Below are 18,063 nucleotides of genomic sequence, written 5' to 3'. Positions count from 1 at the left end.
GGCCAACATAATCTTGATATTAAAGTCAGATAAGGACAATACAAGAAAAGAAAACTATAGGCCAATATACTTGATGAATGTAGTTGCAAAAATTCTCAATAAAATATTAGTCAGCCAAATTCAACAGTGAATTAAAAGAATTATATACCATGATTGAGTAGGATTTATCCCAAGAATGCAAGGATGGCTCAATATACACAAATCAATAAATATAATACACTAAATTAATAGAATGAGAGATTTTAAAAAATTATGATTATTTCAATAAATGCAGAAAAATCAGTTTATAAAATTAAACCTCATTTCCTGATTAAAAACTCTCAACAAATTGAAGGGAGAAGGAAAATAATTCAGCTTAATAAAGGCTGAGTATGGCAACCAACTAACATCATACTCAATGGTGAAAGGTTAAATTTTTTTCTCTGAGATCAGGGAAAATACAAGGGTGATCCCAGATCTCTTGTATTCAACATAGTACCAGAAGTCCTAGCCAGAGCAATTAGGCAAGAAAAAGAAATAAAACACATCTGAATTGGAAGAAAAGAAATGAAATTGTCTTTGCTTGCAGATGATATGATCTTATATATAGAAACCCTAAAGATTCCACCAGAAAAATGAGTACTAATAAACAAATTTTAAAATTGCAGGATTGAAAATCAATTTATAGAAATCAGTTGCATTTCTATACACTAACAGTAAAATAACTGAAAAAGAAAAAGACACAAATAAATGGAAATAAATATAACTTGTGTTCATGAATTGGAAGAAATAATATTGTTAAAATTATTGTTAAAAATATTGTTAAAATGTTTAATAATATTGTTAAAATACTACCCAAAGCTATCTATAGATTCAATGCAATACTTATCAAAAATTCCAGTGTCATTTTTCACTGAAACAGAAAAAAAATCCTAAAATTGGTGTGGAACCACAAAAGACCCTGCATAGACCAATGGAACAGAATGGAGAGCTCAGAAATAAACCCTCTCATATATAGTTAAGTAATATTTGACAGTGGAGTCAAGTTTACTCAATGGGGAAAGGATAGTCTCTTCAATAAGTGGTGTACAGAAAAGTGGATAATCACATACAAAACAATAAAATTAAATTCCTACCTTATGCCACTAAAATATTAATTTTCAGTAGAGTAAAGATCTCAATATAAGACTTGAGAGTGTAAAACTTCTAGAATAAAAAAGAGACAAATCTCCTTGACTTTGGTATTGGCAATGAGTCTTTGGGCTATGGCACCAAAAGTAAAGGCAACAAAAACAAAATAAACAAGGGGGACTATATCAAACTAAAAAAAAAAAAAAATTTCTGCACAAACAACCAAGAAGTAAAAAGGCAACCTATGAATGGGAGAAAATGTTTGCAAAGCATGTATCTGCAAACAGATATCAAAAATATATCCAAAATATATATGGAACTCATATAACTCAAATCCAAACAAAATAATCTGATTTTAAAATGCCATAGGGTGCTTCCCTAGTGGCGCAGTGGTTGGGGGTCCATCTGCCAATGCAGGGGACATGGGTTTGGGCCCTCATCCGGGAAGATCCCACATGCCGTGGAGCATCTAAGCCCGTGCCCCACAACTGCTGATCCTGTGCTCTGGAGCCCATGAGCCACAACTGCTGAGCCTGCGTGCCATAGCTACTGAAGCCCATACACCTGGAGCCCGTGTTCCACAACAAGAGAAGCCACCACAATGAGAGGCCCACGCACCTCAACGAAGAGTGGCCCCCACTTGCCTCAACTAGAGAAGGCCCACGTGCAGCAACGAAGACCCAACATGCCAAAAATAAATAAAAATAAGTAAATTTAAAATGCCAGAGGAACTGAATAGCCATTTTTTCCAGAGAATACATACAAATTGCCCAGATTTGAAAAATTACTCAACATCACTAATCATCAGGGAAATGCAAATCAAAAACACAATGAGATATTACCTATCACCTGTTAGCATAGCTACTTTAAAAAGGCAAGAGATAACAAGTGTTGGTTAGGATGTGGTGAAAAAAGAACGCTTGTGCATCAGTAATGGAAATGCAAATTTTTACAACACTATGGAAAACTGTATGGAGGTTCCTCAAAAAATTAAAAATAGAACTATCATATAATACAGCTAAAAGTGTTCTGTACCCCAATTCAATTTTCAATGTGTGTGTGTGGGTGTGTGTGTGTGTATGTAGGAGTTTTCACCAAGCGGTTCTCCTATACCAGTTGGGTGTCCTACAATTCAATTTAATTCTGACACTACCTATCAAGAGATATCATCAGATTCCACTGGTTAAGGGCTCAGTCTCACAGACTGCCCTCCACTTTAGATGCCAATCATAAGACCAGGTTGTTACCTGTGCTCCTGACCAACTGGCTACCAATTGGAGGGTCCCACAACCCTTCTTTGGGTTTGATTAATTTACTAGAGTGGCTCACAGGAATCGGGAAACCCACTAGATTACTGGTTTATTACAAAAAAATTATTAAAGAATGTAAATCAATAGCCAGATGAAGAGAACAAAGCAGCTTCTCTCCTCATGGAGTTTGTGGCCTACATGGCATGGTGGTAATGTGAAAGACTTCTGCTTCCCTAAGTTGGAAGCTCTTTAAACCTCCTCCTTTGGTCTTTTATGGAGGTTTCATTAATAGGCATTATTGATTAAATCATTGGCTATTTGTGATTGATTCAACCTCCAGCCCCTCTCCCCTCCCAGAAATCAGGGAGTGGGAATAAAAGTTCTAACCCTTGAGACCAAATATTATCACAAAAGATGTTGCCATTGCTCTCATTGCTCAGGAAATTCCAAAGGTTTGGGAGCTGTGAGCTAGGAACAAGAACAAAGACCAAATATATATGAGAAATATATTTTGGTCATCTGAATGGTCTGGCACATAGATGTTTATATTAGCTTTATTGATAATTGCCAAACTTTGAAGCAATCAAGATACCCTTCGCAAGGAGAATAGGTAAAAATCTAATAAATCCTGACAATGGAATATTATTCAACAGTTAAAACAAAACTATCAAGCCATGTAATGTTATGATGAAAACTTAAATGCATGGCACTAAGTGAAAAAGGCCAATCTGAAAAGATTACAGACTGTATGATTTTAACTCTGGAAAAGGCAAAAATATGGAGACAGATAAATAAATAAATAAATAAATAAATTAATTAATTAATTAATTAATTAGATGAGTAGTTGCCAAGAGTTATGGTGGGGTGAGGGAAGAATAAGTGGACCATAGAGAATTTTTAGAGCCATCAAACTAGTTTTTATGATAGTGTAATGGTGGGTACACGTCATTATAAATTTGTCCAAATTCATAGAATGTATTACACCAAGGGTGAACTCTAATGTAAACTTTCAAAATTGAGTGCTAATAATGTGTCAATGTAAGTTTATCAATTGTAACAAATATACCACTATGGTGGGGAATGTTGGTAATGGGAGAAGATACACATGGAGGTGGGGTATGATTATATGGGAAATCTCTGTAAATCTCTGTTATATTTTTCTAAATTTTCTAAAATAATAAGTTCTATTAATTTTTTTAATTTAAAAGGTAAGGTGAAGAAATCAACAGAAACTTATTCTGATGTTTGTATTATGCTGTACAAGTGGGTGGGAAGTTCCCCTCCACTTGATAGCAAAGTGGAAGAGGAAGGGATTAATGAGTCAAAGCTATTTAAAGAAGTAATTGCTTCTGGGGCTGTACCTTAGGAAGAGAGGTAATTGTTTTGGAGGATAAAAATATCAGAGCTTAATAAAATAAAATTGAAAAACTAAAAGGTAAGTAGAACAATAAAATGCCAAACATATTAAAATATACTTTGTTTATTAGGAAAATAAGTTGTATTCTGGAATTCAATAAAAACCTAATTAAGGATGATTTTTGTTGGGCTTCACTGCTGTTGCAACTGTAGCTACTTATCAATTGTTCTCAGGGGTCCAAAGATCTCTTTCTTGCTGGGGTTATCTGAGTCCCTAATTTCCTAGAGCATAGTAATCTTATATGGTTTTAAGAAATTTTGAAAATGTCCAAGAAGCGAATGAAAAGTGCATGTTTATTCAAGATCAGGTTGTGCAGACTAATTAAAACATTCGGTTCCTTTGCTTTGGCGTAGAATTATACCTATTCACTGGGGTAAAACTGACTATCTCCAATATTTGTTATATGTCTTCTATTAATAAAAAGAAGAAACAAGTTAAATATTCCCTGAACAATGCAGTTAGGCAGTCAAGATTTTTCTAAGCATTGGATCTATTCATAAGTGGGAATAACAAAGGGGATATTAGATAATGAGAATGTCTCTAAAATTCTCTTCAAGCTTCTTGTTCAAATTTTATGTAACCCAGATCCTTCCAGCTACTTGCAGTCCCTTTGTCTTCTTTAATGCTTCAGAGACTGTTTTTTATTGTGTTTACAGGAGTAAAATTTCAGTAAAGGATGATTAAACAGTGAATAATTTTGATAAAATACTTATTATCTAGACATGTTGAGAGGGAAAAATTTGTTTCTTTGCCTTTCTTGAGTGCTTGTGGCTGAACTAACAAGAAAATTGATACAAGAAGGACTAAAAGAAAAAAAAAAAACAAAACCAAATTTTAATTCGTGCCCACCAAGGTCTCATAGAAATAGGACTTAAGAAGTAGGTAGGGTGACTTTTATACTTTTTAGACAAAGAGTAATAATAAATAAATAAATGTGTGAGGAATTGACAGGACAAAGAAACTTGGGCTTTGGGTGCTCAAATAGTGAAGAATCTAAAGAGATTTTGGACTTGGGGTAATAAAATAAAGAAGTAACAAATTTGTTTATACAGTCTTCTCACTCTGATTCCCTATATCTGATGATGAGGGTGTCCTTCCATCTCCAAATGCAGGGATTTCACCTTTCACGAGAGATTTATTTCATGCTTTTAGAGAGACAGAAAGGAGGGTCAAAGTACCCCTCTTGCATTGTCAGATTTTTAAGTAACTTTAATTCAAAATATTCAATATACCATTGTGGCATATTTTGGCATGGCCTGTCATGAGCCCTAACAGCTACATAAGTGGATTTTCTTAGGTGAATCTCTTGGGGTTTTTTGATACAAAAAGATAATATCTGAATTTAATAATAGATTTTTTCAGCGTTCCTAATTTATATTTGTTTGTTTATTTACTTATTTATTTCATGTTTATTGAGGTATAATTGACATACAGTAAGGTGTAAGTTTAAGGTGTACAAAATAATGATTTGATTTACATACAGTATGAAGTGATTATCACAATAGGTTTAGTGAAGATCCATCACCTCATACAGAAACAAAGTTAAAGAAAGAGAAATTTTTTTTCTTGTGATGAGAAATGTTAGGATTTACTCTCTTAACCACTTTTATATATAACACACAGCAGTGTTAACTATATTTATCATGTTGTACATCACATCCCTAGTACTTATAACTGGAAGTTTGTACCTTTTGACTTCCTTCACCTAATTCTACCTCCTCCTCACATCCCATCTCTGTAAGCCACAAATCTGATCTCTTTTTCTATGAGTTTGTTTTAAAAGTATAATTGACCCAAACACTCTATTAGTTCCTGTTACACAAAATAGTGATTGATATTTCTATACATTTCAAACTAATCACCATGATAAGACTAGTTACCATATTATAACATACAAAGATATTACATAGTTACTGACTCTATTCCCCACACTGTACATTTCAAACACATAACTCATTTGTTTTGCAACTGGAAGTTTGTACCTCTTAACCTCCTTCACCTATTTCTTTCCTCCCCAACTCCCCACCCATCTGGCAACCACACGTTTTTTCTCTATAACTCTGTTTATGTTTTGTCAAGTTGGTTAATTTTTTTTTATTGTACATATGAGTATTTGTCATGCAGTATTTGTCTTTCTCTGTCTGACTTATTTCACTTAGCATAATACCCTCTAGATCCATCCATATTGTTTCAAGTGACAAGATTTCATCCCTTTTTATGGCATAGGAAATTCTTTTTATTTCTTTTTTTTAAAATTATGGTTCATTTACAATGTTGTGTTAGTTTCAGGTGTACAACAAAGTGATTCAGTTATATATATAGTGATTCAGATTCTCTTCCCTTATAGGTTATTACAAAATATTTAATATAGTTCTCTGTGCTATATAGTAGACTTTTGTTGGTTATCTAAATATTTCTAAATATTGTATATGTTAATCCAAGCCTCTTAATTTATCACTAACCTCATTTCCACTTTGGAAACCACAAGTTTGTTTTCTATGTCTGTGATCTCTTTCTGTTTTGGAAGTAAGTTAGTTTGTTTCTGTTTTTTTTAGATTCCCCATGTGTATCATAATGTATCATATGATATTTGTCTTTCTCTGTCTGACATGGTTCACTTAGTAAGATAATCTCTAGGTCCATCCATGCTGCTGCAAATGGCATTATTTCATTCTTTTTATAGCTAAGTAATATTCCATCATATATATATATGTGTGTATATATATATGTATATATATATATATATACACATATATACATATATGTATTTATATCCCATTTTCTTTACTCATTCATCTGGACATTTGGGTATCTTCCAGGTGTTGGCTATTGTAAATAGTGTTGCAGTGAACATTGGTGTGCATGTATATTTTCAAATTATGGTTTTGTTCAAATATATGCCCAGGAGAGGGATTGCAGGATCATACGTAACACTATTTCTAGTTTTTTAAGGAAGGTCCATACTGTTCTCCAAAGTGGCTGTACCAATTTACATTGCCATAAACAGTGTTGGAGGGTTCCTTTTTCTCCACACCCTCTCCAGAATTTATTATTTGTAGACTTTTGAATGATGGCCATTCTGACCCGTGTGAGGTGATACCTCATTGTAGTTTTGATTTGCCTGTCTCTAATAATTAGCAATGTTGAGTATCTTTCATGTGCCTGTTGGCCATCTGTATGTCTTCATTGGAGAGATGTCTATTTAGGTCTTTGGCCCATTTTTTTATTGGGGTGTTTCTTTTTTGATATTGAGGTAGATGAGCTATTTGTATATTTTGGAGATTAAGCCCTTGTTAGTTGCATCATTTTCAAATGTTTTCTCACATTTTATAGGTTGTCTTTTGTTTTGCATATGATTTCCTTTGGTATGCAAAAGCTTTTAAGTTTAATTAGATAACATAGTTCATTTTTATTTTTATTTTTATTTTCATTACTCTAGGAGACAGATCCAAAAAGATATTGTTGCAATTTGTCAGAGTGAGCTCTGCCTAAGTTTTCCTTTAGGAGTTTTATACTATCCTGTTTTCCATTTAAGTCTTTAATCCATTTTGAGATTTTTTTTTGTATATCGTGTTAGAGAATGTTCTAATTTCATTATTTACATGTAGCTGTCCAGTTTTCCCAGCACCATTTATTGAAAGAAGTGTCTTTTCTCCATTGTATATTCTTGCCTCTTTTCTCCTAGATTAATTGCCCATGGGTACGTGGGTTTATTTCTGGGCTTTCTATCCTGTTCTATTGATCTATATGTCTGTTTTTGTGCTAGTGCCATACTGTTTTGATGACTATCTTTGTTGTATAGTCTGAAGTCAGGGAACCTGATTCCTCCAGCTCTGTTTTTCTTTCTCAATATGGCTTTGGCTATTCAGGGTCTTTTGTTTTTCCACACAATTTTTTTTTTTAACATCTTTATTGTAGTATAATTGCTTTACAATGGTGTGTTAGTTTCTGCTTTATAACAAAGTGAATCAGTTATACATATACATATGTTCCCATATCTCTTCCCTCTTTAAAACTTTTTTGTTCTAGTTCTGTGAAACATGCCATTGATAACTTGATAGGGATTGCACTGAATCTATAGATTGCCTTGGGTAGGACAGTCATTTTGACAACATTGATTCTTCTAATCCATGGACACAGTGTAGCTTTTTATCTGTTTGTGTCATCTTTGATTTCTTTTATCAGCATCTTATAGTTTAGGATTACAGGTATTTTGCCTCCCTAGGTAGGTTGATTACTACATATTTTATTCTTTTTGATGCAATCATAAATGGGATTGTTTCATTAATTTCTCTTTCTTATCTTTCATTGTTAGTATATAGAAATGCAACAAATTTCTGTGTATTAATTTTGTAACCTGCAATTTTACCAAATTCATTAATGAGCTCCAGAAGTTCTCTGGCAGCATCTTTAGGATTTTCTATGTATACTAAAATGCAACCTTCAAACAGTGACAGTTTTACTTCTTCTTTTCCAATTTGTATTCCTTTTGTGTATTTTTCTTCTCTGATTGTTGTGGCTAGGACATCCAAAACTATGTAGAGTAAAAGTAGTGAGAGTGGACATCCTTGTCTTGTTCCTGATTTTAGAGGAAATGCTTTCAGCTTTTCACCATTGAACATGATGTTAGTGGTGGATTTGTCATATATGGCCTTTATTATTTTGAGGTAGGTTCCTTCAATGCCCACTTCCTGGAGAGTTTTTAATCATAAGTGAGTATTGAATTTTGTCAAAAGCTTTTCCTGCATCTATTGAGATGATCATATGGTGTTTATTCTTCAATTATTTAATGTGGTGTATCACAATGATTGATTTGCAAATATTGAAAAATCCTTGCATCTCTGGGATAAATCCCACTTGATCATAGTGTAGGATCCTTTTAATGTATTGTTGTATTTTGATTGCTAGTATTTTGTTGAGGATTTTTGTGTCTATGTTCATCAGTGATATTGGCCTGTAATTTTCTTTCTTCATGGTATCTTTGCCTGGTTTTGGGATCAGGATGAGGATGGCCTCACAGAATGAGTTTGGGAGTGTTCCTTCCTCTGCAATTTTTTGGAATAGTTTTGGAAAGATAGGTGTTAACTCTTCTTTAAATGTTTGATAGAATTGTCCTGTGAAGCCAGCTGGTCCTGGACATTTGTTTATTGGATGCTGTTTAATCACAGTTTCAATTTCATTACTTGTGATTGTTTTGTTAATATTTTCTCTTTCTTCCTGTTCCAGTCTTGGAAGGTTGTACCTTTCCAAGAATTTGTCCATTTCTTCTAGGTTGCCCTTTTCTTTCTTTTCTTTTCTTTTTCTTTTTTCTTTTTTGGCATATAGTTGCTTGTCGTATTCTCTTATGATCCTTTATATTTCTGTGGTGTCCATTGTAACTTCTCCTTTTTCATTTCTAATTTTATTGACTTGAATTGTCTCCCTTTTTTTCTGATAGGTCTGGCTAAAGATTTTTCAATTTTGTTTATCTTCTCAAAGAACCAGCTTTTAGATACATTGATCTTTGCTATTGTTTTCTTTGTCTATTTCATTTATTTCTGCTGTGATCTTTATAGTTTCTTTTACTAAATTTGCATTTTGTTTGTTCTTATTCCTCTAGCTGCTTTAGGTGTAAGGTTAGGTTGTTTATTTGAGATTTTTCTTGTTTCCTGAGGTAAGATTGTATTGCAATAAACTTCCCTCTTAGAACTGCTTTTGCTGTGCCCCATAGATTTTGGATTGTCATGTTTTTATTGTCATTTGTCTCTAGGTATTCTCGAGTTCCTCTTTGATTTCTTTAGTGATCCATTGGTTATTCAATAACATATTGTTTAGCCTCCATGTGTTTGCTCTTTTTTACAGTTTTTATTCCTATACTTTATTTCTAATCTCATAGCATAGGAAAAGATGCTTGATATGACTTCCACTTCCTTAAATTTACTGAGGCTTGATTTGTGACCCAAGATGTGATCTATCTTGGAGAACGTTCCATGTGCACTCGAGAAGAAATTGTATTCTGCTGCTTTTGTATGGAAAGTCCCATAAATATCAATTAAGTCTATCTGGTCTAATGTGTCTTTTAAAGCTTGTGTTTCCTTATTGATTTTCTCTCTGGATGTTCTGTGTGTTAGTGGGACGTTAAAGTCCCTCACTATTATTGTGTTACTGTTAATTTCTCCTTTTATGGTTGTTAGCACTTGCCTTATATATTGAGGTGCCTCTGTGTTGGGTGCATATACGTTTACAGTTGTTATATCTTCTTCTTTAATTGATCCCTTGATCATTATGTGGTGTCTTTCTTTGTCTCTTGTAAATCTTTACTTTGAAGTCTATTTTTGCTGATATGAGTCTTGCTACTCCAGATTTCTTTTGATTTCCATTTGCATGGAATACCTTTTTCTATCCCCTCATTTTCAGTCTGTATGTGTGCCTAGGTCTGAAGAGGGTTGTTTTGCTGAAAACCTGTTTTCACTTTTAAGGTTCATTGGATTTGCTGGCAAAATAACCACTAATCTCACACAAATAGACAGCTTTAATCAATTCTTTTATGAAAGGTGATTTAACTTAATTTTAATATACAATCATTAGAAGGAAAGGAATATTAGAGAAACATAATAGGGTATACATCACCAAATTGGGCCGACACCTACTTCCAGTTCCAAACAGCAGTTGGGAAGTCCCAAGTGACAGCAATCTGGTGACCCAATTGGTAAGGGTCCCGGGCAGTGCATCCACCCCATGGGTGAGACTTCAGATTGGAATTCTTGGGGCTTCTGTTTATAATTCCTGGCCTCAAACTGATACTAGTTTGCAGGCAAAAATGCAGCTCTGTTTCAATTGTAACAGTGCTGTTAATTTCACCATGTGAGTCACAAGATTTTCCAGACCCTGGGGGACTGGTCTGGTCCCCAGGGCTCAAGAAATTCCAAGACTGACTCCCTTTCTTATCATAAGCACAGTTTGACTTGCTAGCAGCAATTGTTAGGTGTGCAGTCCAGGCAAGGTCACAGTTCAGTCAGAAGCCTGCTTCTGCCTCTGAAGCCTGAACAAGACTACTTTATTAATTTTCCAAACAGGGGTCTCTTGTAGACAGTACACATATGGGTCTTGTTTTTATATCCATTCAGTCAGTCTCTGTGCTTTGTTTGGAGCATTTAACCCATTTACATTTAAGGTAATTATTTATAAGTATGTTTTTATTGCCATTTTGTTAGTAGTTTTGGATTTGTTTTTGTAGGTCTTTTTTCCTTCCTTTCCTCTTTTGTTTTCTTCTCTTGTGATTTGATGATGGCATTTAGTGTTGTGTTGGATTCCTTTTTCTTTTTGAGTGTATGTATAGTTTTTTGCTGTTCAGTTACTATGAGGTTTTGATACAAGTTATATATATACAAGATTGTTTTAAGTTGCTGATCTCTTAATTTCAAATGCACTTCAAATATCCTGGATTTGTATTCTTCTCCTCTCATGTACTGGTTTTGTATCATATTTGTGTGTGGATGATTTCCTACACTTACTGTATGTTTGCCTATACTGGTGAGTTTGTCCATTTCATAATTTTCCTATTTCTAGTTGTGTCCTTTACTTTTCCACCTAGAGAAGTTCCCTTAGCATTTGTTGTAAAGGTGGTTTGGTATTGCTAAATTCTTTTAACCATTGTTTGTCTGTGAAGCTTTTTATTTCTCTGTCAGATCTGAAGAAGAACCTTGCTGAATAGAGTATTCTTGCTTGTACGTTCTTCCCTTTCACCACTTTAAATATATCATGCCACTCCCTTCTGAACTTCAGAGTTTCTGCTGAAAAATCAGCTGATAACTTTATCGGGATTCCCTTGTAATTTGTTGCTTTTAATATTTCTCTCTCTCTTTATTTTTGTCAGTTTGATTACTACATGTCTCTGTGTGTTCCTCCTTGGGTTAATCCTGTATGGGACTCTGTGCTTCCTAGACTTGAGTTTCTGTTTTCTTTCCCATGTTAGGGAGGTTTTCAGCGCTTATTTCTTCAAATGCTTTCTCAGGTCTTTTCGCTCTCTCTTCTCCTTCTGGAGCCACTATAATTCAAATGTTGGTTCATTTAATGTTGTCCCAGAGGTCTCTTAAACTGTCTTCATTTCTTCTCATTTTTTTCTTTATTCCATTCCACAGGGGTGATTTTCTTTACTCTGTCTTCCAGCTCACTTCTGCCTTCAGTTCTTCTGCATCATTTATCTTGCTATCGATTCCTTCTAGTGTATTTTTCATTTCAGTTATTGTATTTTTCTCCTGTGTTTGGTTGTTCTTTATATTTTCTAACTCTTTGTTAAAAACTTCTTGTAACTTCTCCCTTTGTGCATCCATTCCTTTCCCGAATTCTTGAATCATCTTTATGATCAGTACTCTAAAACCTTTCTTGTATAGATAGCCTATCTTCACTTCACTTTTTGTTCTTCTGAGGTTTTATCCTGTTCCTATGTCTGAAACATATTCCTCTGCAGTCTCATTTTGTCTAAATTCCAATTTGTATTTTTATGTATGTGGGTTAGATATGTTTCTCGATTTTTGATAAGTGGCCCTCTGTAGGGGATGTCCTATGTGTCCAAGCAGTACACTCCCTTCTTTTTACCCAAAGGCCAGGGACCAGCTAGTCCTAGGGTAAATTCTGTCCTGTTTGCTGACACATTTCCTTAGTCTGTGAGACTGTAATTTTGTTGCTTCTGGAGTCTGCCCACTGCTGGGTGGAACTGGGTCTTGGCCCTTTGGTGGGCAGGGTCACATCAAGGGGTGTGGTGTGTCTAGAGGGGGGTGGGACTCAGGAAGTTTTTAGGCAGCCTGTCTGCTGTTGGGTGGGGCTGTGTTCCCACCCTGTTTATTGTTTGGCCTGAGACGTCCCAGCACTGGAGCTTACAGTCAGTTGGGTGGGGCCAGTACTTGGTGCCAAAATATCAGCCTCCAGGAGAGCTCATGACAATGAATACTCCCTAATATCTCTGCCACCAGTGTCCTTGTCCCCAGAGTGAGCCACAGTTACCCCTGCCTCCCCAGGAAACCCTCCAAGACCCACAGGTAAGTCTGGCCCAGGCTCTTATTAAGTCACTACTTTTGCCCTGGGTCCCAGTGCACATGAGACTTTGTGTGCACCCTCTAAGAGTAGAGTCTCTATTTCCCCCAGTCCTATGGACCTCTTGCAATCAAGCCCTGTTGGCCTTCAAAGCCAAATATCTGGGGGGCTCCTCTCCTGATGCCAGATTTCCAGGCTGGGGAGACTGATATAGGACTCAGATCTCTCACTCCTGTGGGAGCACTTATGTGATATAATTATTCTCCAGCTTGTGAGTTGTGATCTAGGGTGCTATGGGATTTGATTATATAGTGAGTGATCTCCTTCTTCCACCTCACTGTGGTTTCTTCTTTATATCTTTGGATGTAGAATATCTTTTTTGGTATGTTCCAATCTTTTTTATTGATGGTTGTTCAGCAGTTAGTTGTGATTTTGGTGTGCTCGTGAGAGGAGGTGAGCTCAAGGTCATTCTACTATGCTGTCTTTTTGAGAGCAATAATACTCTATTTAAATATATATATATATATATATATATATATATATATATATATATATATATATATACTTCTTTATCCATTCATTTATTGATGGGCACCACAGTTGCTTCCATATCTTAGCTATTGTAAATAATGCTGCAATGAACATGTGTGTGCATATATCTTTTCTAATTAGTGTTTTTGTTTTATTCAGATAAATATTCAGGAGTGGAATTGCTGGATCATATAGTTCTCTCATTGTTGTTTTCATTTGCATTTCCTTGTTATTTAATGAAGTTGAGCATCTTTTCATGTGCATTTTGGCCATCTGTAATCTTCCTTGAAAAAAATATCTACTCAGATCCTGTGCCCATTTTTGATTCAGATTGTCTGCTTTTTAGAGGTTGAGCTGTATGAGTTCTTTGGATATTTTGGATATTAATAACCTATCAGATATATATTATTTGCATATATCTTCACCCAATCAGTAGGTGGCCGTTTTGTTTTGCTCATAGCTTTCTTTGTTGTAGAAAAACTTATTAGTTTGATGTAGTCCCATTTGTTTATTTTTGCTTTTGTTTCCTTTGTCTGAGGAGAGACATCCCAAAATAATTTACCAAGACCAATGTCAAATAGCATACCACCTATGTTGTCTTCTATAAGTTTTATGGTTTAAGATCTTACATTTTAGTCTTTAATCTGTTTTGAATCCTTTTTGGTCATGGTGTGAGAGAACATTCCAGTCTGATCCTTTTGCATGTAGGTGTCCAGTTTTCCCAGCATCATTTATTGCAGAGGCTGTCTTTTCCCCATTGTATATTCTTTCCACTTTTGTCATAGATTAACTGGTTATAAGAGTGTTGGTTTATTTCTGGGCTTTCTATTCTGTTCCAATGATATATGTGTCCACTTTTGTGCCAGAACCATTCTGTTTTGATGACCATAGCTTTGTATTACAGTTTGAAATAAAAGAGTGTGATACCTCCATCTTTGTTCTTTCTTACAACTGTTTTGGCTGTTTGAGGTCTTCAGTGTTTCCACAAAACTTTTAGAATTTTTTGCTCTACTTTTGTGAAAAATGCCATTGGTATTTTGATAGGGATTGCATTGAATCTGTAGATTGTTTGGGGTAGCATGGTCATTTTAACAATATTAAGTGTTCTAATTCATGAGCATATTATATCTTTCCATATGTTTATGTCATCTTCAATTTCTTTCATCAGTGTCTTATAGTTTTCTGAGTATATGTCTTTTACCCCCTTAGTTAGATTTATTCTTAAGTATTCCCTTAATTTCTTTTCTGATCTTTTGTTGTTAGTGTTTAGACATGCAACAGATTTCTGTGTATTAATTTTGTATTCTGTAACTTTACTAAATTTATTGATGAGTTCTAGTCGTTTTCTGGTAGTATCCTTAGGATTTTCTATGAATAGGATCACGTCATCTGCTAAAAATGACAGTTTTATTTCTTCCTTTCCAATTTGGATTCTTTTTATTAATTTTTCTTATCTGATTGCTGTGGCTAGGACTTCCAATACTATGTTGAATAAAAGTGGCAAGAGTGGGTATTGTCATGTTACTGATCTTAGAGGAAACACTTTCAAGCTTTTCACCATTGAGTATTATGTTAACTGTGGACTGGTAAATAGCCTTTATAATGTTGAGATACGTTCCCTCTATACTCACTGCATTGAGAGTTTTTATTGTAAATGAATGTTGAATTTTGTCCAAAGATTTTTCTACATCTATTGAGATTATCATATGATTTTTATACCTCAGTTTGTTAATATGATTTATTTGTGAATATCCCTGGGATAAATCCCACTTGGTCATGGCATAGTATCATTTTAATGTATTGTTGAATTCAGTTTGCTAACATTTTGTAGAGGATTTTTGCATCTATGTTCATCAGTCATATTATCCTGTAATTTTCTTTTTTGTGTGGTCTCTTTGCTTGATTTTGGTATCAGGGTGATGCAAGACTGATCCTGGACATTTTTATTGGGAGTTTTATATTACTGATTCAATTTCATTACTGGTAATTGGTCTGTTGATATTCTCTATTTCTTCTTGGTTCAGTCTTTGGAGATTATACGTTTCTAGGAATTTGTCCAATTTTTCTAGGTTGCCCATTTTACTGGTATATAATTTTTTTCAATAATGTCTTATGATTATTTTGTATTTCTGTGATGTAGATTGTAACTTTCCTTTTTATTTCTGATTTTGTTGATTTGGGCCCTCGTTCTTTTATTTCTTGTTGGCTCTGATAAATATTGTCAATTTTGTTTATCTTTTCAAAGAATGATCTCTTAGTTTCACTGATCTTTTCTACTGTCTTTTTAGGTTCTGTATTTTATTTATTTATGCTCTGATCTTTATGATTTATTTCCTTCAACTAACTTTGTATTTTGTTTGTTCTTCTTTTCTTGTATCTTTAGGTGTAAACTTAGGTTGTTTATTTGAGATTTTCCTTGTTTCCTGAAGTAGTCTTTTAGCGCTATAAACTTCCCTCTTAGAACTTCTTTGCTACAAAAAAATAGATTTGAATCATTGTGTTTTACCTTTCATTTGCCTCCAGGTTTTTGATTTCCTCTTTGACTTCTTCAGTGATCCATTCATTGTTTAGTAGCATATTGTTTAGTCTCCAGATGTTTGTGTTTTTTGCAGTTGTAAGTGGACTCAGTTCTAAATTATCTGACCTGTTTTATTTGACTCATTTAAGTCATCCAACACTTTATTGTATATAGGTTGTAACTTCTAGTTCTTTAGAGAAGTTTACAAGAGCTAAAAAGACAGATTAACAAACTCAAGTACAGTAGTATCTGCTTATTGTCTAACAAGTTATTCAGAAGTCCCAGTTTGTTTTCTCTTAGATATAACTTGAATGAAGTTATTTTGTAGTTACCCTTTCCACTACCTCCAGAGACTGGTCACACTCACAAACAAAACAGAACAAAACAAACCCCTGTCCTTAGCAAAGAGCTTAAATTAACACTTTGTTCTCCATCAAAGTCTTCACCAGAATAAGGGTTGAAAGAAAACAAAACAAAATAAAACAACAATTATATTATATGATGGAGAACTAATTATTCTAAATATCACTTTATGGAGTCCAGTCCCTTTCACAATGCATAATCTCCCTTTTAGTTTCTTTGTAGTCAATGATTTTGATATCCCCACTGCTCTGAATTTGACATGTCTGCCACATTAATTTATCTGGCCTATGACTCTTAGAAGGTTTATTAACTGATGATTAACTTGATAAACATTGATTAATCTTCTGCTACTTTATTAAATTTATCTGCCAGTCCTCTGAGATTTATTTTCTACCATTTTGATATTCACCTGTAACTTTACTGGTCTCCAGATTCCAAAAGTGCTTTGTAAGTCTTCCATACACTTCTTTGTCCTATTTGTTATTTTACTCAGTTGAGAGGTCTGATAAGTTTTCTTTCCTTTTTTGGCAACAAATCATCAACTATTGCACACCAAGACCTTTGTTTTTAATTTGCTGTAGATCCACCAAAGGAGAGGTTTTTTATCACATAATTTCTTTTCCAGGGGAGGACAAATTTTATTTTGCTTAACTGCAATCTTTTGATATGTTTCCTCAGTGGTTCTGTGTTGAAGAAGAAAAATAATTCAGAATATGCATCACTTCAAAACTTACAGGTCAGTTTGGGACTCAAAATATGATCTTTTATAACAAGTGCTAAATTGGAAAAACTCATACTCCCCAATGAAAAAGAAAGTGGGCCAGCAAGTGAGGAATTAAGAAAATTGTTATCTGCTTTTTTCTCTTTGCAAAATTCACTGCCGTAGAGCTCTGTTTTTGAAGGGAAGAACTGATGTAGACTCCTTTGTAATTCAGCTTTCTTACCCTGTAGTTATGATAATTTTTTATTTAATATTTATGAAGTATCAACAATATGCTATGGTTATCAGAGAAAGTAAATGTAAACAAGATATTCTAATCTTGGTTAGAAGAATCACCAAAAAAGAAATGGAGGATTGAAATCCTATTGCTTTTTTTTTTAATTAATTAATTAATTAATTTATTTATTTATTTATTTATTTATGGCTGTGTTGGGTCTTCATTTCTGTGCGAAGGCTTTCTCTAGTTGTGGCAAGTGGGGGGCCACTCTTCATCACGGTGCGTGGGCCTCTCACTGTCGGGGCCTCTCTTGTTGTGGAGCACAGGTTCCAGATGTGCAGGCTCAGTAATTGTGGCTCACGGGTCTAGTTGCTCCGTGGCATGTGGGATCTTCCCAGACCAGGGTTCGAACCTGTGTCCCCTGCATTGGCAGGCAGATTCTCAACCACTGCGCCACCAGGGAAGCCCCCTATTGCTTTCTGTCTGACTTTTTTAACAGCTTTAGGATGTAATTTATGAATAACATTGTAAGTTTAAGGTGTACAATGTGATGGTTTGATACATGTTCATATTGAGAAATTTTTACCACAATGAGGTTAATTAACACTTTCTTTACCTCACATAATTATTGGTTTGCTGTTGTTGTTATGTTGAGAATATAAAAGCTGAACTCTCATAACAACTTCCCTATAGCTTTTAAAACAGAAAGGCAAAGTCATTTCAAGGATCTAGGAAAAGGTGAAAACCTCTCTACAGGTGAAACAATGGAGAAGGATACTCAAAGCAGCAGATAGAAATGCATTCTAATAAAAGTGCAAGGAAAATAAGTTAAAACAAGTTGAGGAATGATGCAAAGGAATTGTAGACACACTGAAAAGAGTGAGGAATTAAATTTAATCCACCCCAAATAAGAATCTCATTGGC

General features: G+C 34.5%; 1 long non-coding RNA gene across 1 annotated transcript; it reads right to left on the bottom strand.

Moving 5' to 3' along the window:
* Positions 1-1,174: 1,174 nt before the first annotated feature.
* LOC309650636 lies at positions 1,175-11,590 on the bottom strand. Its single transcript, XR_014257661.1, has 2 exons — positions 1,675-11,590; positions 1,175-1,614 (listed from the first exon to the last, which is right to left on the bottom strand). It is a non-coding gene; the product is annotated as an uncharacterized lncRNA (long non-coding RNA).
* Between the last annotated feature and the right edge of the window lie 6,473 nt (positions 11,591-18,063).

The sequence above is a fragment of the Balaenoptera physalus genome (assembly GCF_965194825.1).
Source record: "Balaenoptera physalus genome assembly, chromosome: 20".
NCBI classification, from domain to species: domain Eukaryota; kingdom Metazoa; phylum Chordata; class Mammalia; order Artiodactyla; family Balaenopteridae; genus Balaenoptera; species Balaenoptera physalus.
This window is presented reverse-complemented; position numbering and strand designations above follow the sequence as displayed.